Consider the following 3,749-nt stretch of genomic DNA (forward strand, 5'->3'; position numbering starts at 1 on the left):
GACACTGGGATGACACTAAAACACTGGGAGAGCTGGGGCTGCTCAGCCTGAGGAACAGAAGGCTCCAGGCAGACCTTGGAGCCCCTGTCAGCGCCTAAAGGGGCTCCATAACAGCTGGAGAGAGACTTTGGACAAAGGTCTGGAGTGACAGAACAAGGGGGAATGGCTTCCCACTGCCAGAGAGCAAGGTTAGGTGGGATATTGTGAGGAAATTCCTACCTGTGAGGGTGGTGAGGCTCTGGCACAAGTTTCCCAGATAAGCTGTGGCAGTCCCATTCCTGGGAGTGTTCAAGGTGAGGTTGGATGTGGCTTGGAGCAATGCAGGATAGTGTCCCTGCCCATGGCAGGGGGGTAGATAGTGAAAGGTGTCCCTGCCAATTGCAGGGGGGTTAGAACAAGATGCTCTTGAAGATCGCTTTGCACCCAAACCATTTGCTGATTCTATGGAAACAGCATTGTTCCCTTTCCCTGCAGCACATCCCTGGTGGCTGTCCCCAGGAGCAGTCAGGGGATTACTGATGGACTGCTGGGTACATGGAGGTACTGGTGAATGATGATCCTGGGTGAAGAAAGGCTACAACACTATTGGTGCTCCATGCACAGAAGAAGGCACATGTCTTCTTCCAAACCATGGAAAGGATGGACAGGGTGATGGAGCAGAGACCATAAGTATGACACTGTCCTGGATTGTCAAGCAAATTGTATTCTATTTGCCATCTGTATGGCAGTTGTGTTCTGTTCAGTGTGCAGTTTTCCTTATCTTTTCCACAACCGGGAGACATCTGCTGATAACAGGTTATTGAGTGTCATTGCATGACTGATAAGAACTACAGCATCCCATTGTGAGATGCTCCGCCCAGAGGGGAGAGCCAAGAATTGCTACCCTGATATAATGTGAAGATTCTGGTATACCAACCAGCATGGCTTTTCTCCACTGGATTTCCCAGAGGAAGAGCTGCTCTCTTCCCCTGGATCTTCAGAGGAAGACTATACCCATTCTACAGGATCCCTGCTCCAGCAGAACCTGACACTCCAGGAGAACTGCAGCCACAATTCCAACTGAACTGCTACCAACACCTTGACCAACAGGATATCAGGTTGTATTCTGACTCTGTCAGTGTTGGTTTAGTTTACTGCTTTATTTTATCATTTTATTTTCTTCCCTATTATTCCTGCTTCCATCATTTTTTGCCTGAGAGCCCCTTAATTTAAAATTTGTAGCAATTCGGAGGTGGGGGGGTGGTTTACATTTTTTGCTTATTTTATCATTTTATTTTCTTCCGTATTAAAGAACTGTTATTCCTGCTTCCATTTTTTTTTTTTTTTCCTGAGAGCCCCTTAATTTAAAATTTGTAGCAATTCGGAGGTGGGGGGGTGGTTTACATTTTCCATTTCATGAGAAGCTCCTGCCTTCCTTAGCAGACACCGGTGGGGGGGTGGTTTACATTTTCCATTTCGGGGGAGGCCTCTGCCTTCCTTAGCAGACACCTGTCTTTCCAAACCCAGACAGAGCAGTCAGATAACCTCACAGGCACATCTCCGTGGTGATGAGCCACAGAGGTTCTCCACATCTGCTACCCCATTTGGGGCACAAAGCAGGACAGAAATCTTCACACCCAGCTCTGCTGTAAGGGCAGCTCCTGACAGGCGAGGCTTGTGGTGGGGATGACTTTCCTTACACACTAATCTGCTACTGATTAGCAGGTAAGATTTCCATCATACCAGGTCTTCTGCAGGTTTGGAACAGGAGCAACAAAATTATCTGGTGGTTATACCCTGCTAGGAAATGCTCAGATTTGAACAAAGAATGTTGATTAACTCGAAGAAAAAAATGAGTTAATTGCAAAGAGGGTGGTAAAATAGTTATCAGACCTTTTGGGAGGGGATTAAAAACATCTTTTCAATGGAAAAAGAAAATCTGCTCCTTTTTTGTTTGCTTCTATTCAATTGTTCTTTCTCTTCTCATTTTCTATGGGGAAAAAAAGAGAGTTTATCACTGATGGGAAATGGAAAGCACGATAGTTTCATGGAGAAGGAAAGAGGTGTTGTTCCTCTGGCTCTTTTATTTCTTAGTGAAAAAAACATTGTGAAGAAGAGAGAGCAGAAAGAGAAACTCATCATATGCCTTCTGATTTCCCAGATTTGAGTCATACTCTGGGTTTCCCCTATGGAATAAGCCTTCCATCCAATCCCAAACTGGCACAGAACAAACCAACCAAAACACAAAAACTGTAATGCATTTAATTTGTGCTTTAGGTTACCTTTGAGCATTGCTATCTTGATTGTGTGTCTTCTGATATTTTCCAGGCTAGTGACTTATTTGAATTATTGTAGTTATATGGAGGGTTTTTCCAACACTATTTGAAGACTTTCTCACAAGAGTCCCAGGTAGCGGCCAAGGGTCTGGGGAAGAAATGACACCCACCTGCTGCCTCTCTATGTCTTTATTTATGGCAAACTTTGAGGAGCTGGGCTGAAACCAAGCACCAGGCTGACATCTGACACCATCACTGTGGAGACTCTGGCTGATTTACACGGGGGAACAAAGCCAAAAATACAACTGTATGAGGAGAAGGAGTTGGCACTGCAGAATATGGATGTGTGCAATCAGCCAGCATGTGAGTGGAGGCAGCCCATTTCAGAACAATAATTTCACTCCTCCTGTACCTTTTTTATTTTCCGCGTTAACAGAAAAATCTCTAGTAGCTGCTACCTGCTGTTAAAAACGTCACATTTCTCAAGGTCATTGACATAGAGAAAGTGAAAGATCTGCCTCTAAGCTTGGATCTCAATTACTCTACTACAAACCTTAAGTGATGACATGTGCCTCGCAGCTGACAATGCAGTACTTTATCAAAACTTAGTACCGTTCTGATGGAGTCTTCAAATGTTGTTGGCACCAGGGACTTGCTTCCGTTTGTGGTGCTGGTTGTTGGAGGTGGGGGGTTGGTTTCAGGCAGCTGATGTTGCTGTCATGGAAGCATCTTAGTCTGGGACAAGAAAGGCCAAAACGCTGCTTGGGTTGCATCCAAAAGTCCCCATGAACTGGTCCCATCCCAGCAAGGGATGGAGCTTGACATTTTATGAAAAGTCCCAAAGATGAGCAGAAGGAGAACTGAAGTGGCTTTACTGTAGCTTTTTCCTTTCACAAACTCCAGGCTAAGAAATAACAAGACAATGGTAAGTTTTGTCACCAGCTGGATCATCTACATGCATCTATTCTTTTGAAGGAACCATGCAAAAACAAAGGACAGATTTGCTGCTGGTGTTGGCCAAGTGTAGTATCTGATCTTAAAAGTTTGATATCTGATATGTCCTTGGTGAGAGGATTTTATATTAAACAGACTTTGGGGCATGGAAGTTGGACCTGGAGCTTGCTCTCTCTGCTTCATGGATTGCTCCAGTATTGCAGTGACTCTGAGAATGGTGCACTGGTAGGTTTGAGTTGCACCAAACTGAGGTGGGTCAGAAGGTCAAAGAAGGTGAATTTTTCTCTTTACTCTGCCCTCATGAGACCCTAGCTGGAGTTCTGCATCCAGCTCTGGGGTCTCCAACATAAGAATGACATGGACGTGTTGGAGCAAATCCAGAGCAGGGACACAGAGATGCTCCAAGAGCTGGAGCCCCTCTGCTCTGCAGACAGGCTGGGAGAGCTGGGGGTGTTCAGCCTGGAGAAGAGAAGGCTTCAGGGAGAACTCAGAGCTTCCAGTGACCAAAGGGGGCTTGTAACAGAGAGAGAGCAGCTTTTT

The 3,749-nt window shown here is 45.5% G+C and overlaps 1 non-coding gene across 1 annotated transcript; it reads left to right on the forward strand.

Moving 5' to 3' along the window:
• Positions 1 to 3,255: 3,255 nt before the first annotated feature.
• LOC120500072 lies at positions 3,256 to 3,437 on the forward strand. Its single transcript, XR_005627030.1, has one exon. It is a non-coding gene; the product is annotated as a U2 spliceosomal RNA (small nuclear RNA).
• The last annotated feature ends 312 nt before the right edge of the window (positions 3,438 to 3,749 follow it).

The sequence above is a fragment of the Passer montanus genome, unplaced genomic scaffold, assembly GCF_014805655.1.
Source record: "Passer montanus isolate IOZ18808 unplaced genomic scaffold, ASM1480565v1 scaffold175, whole genome shotgun sequence".
NCBI lineage: Eukaryota > Metazoa > Chordata > Aves > Passeriformes > Passeridae > Passer > Passer montanus.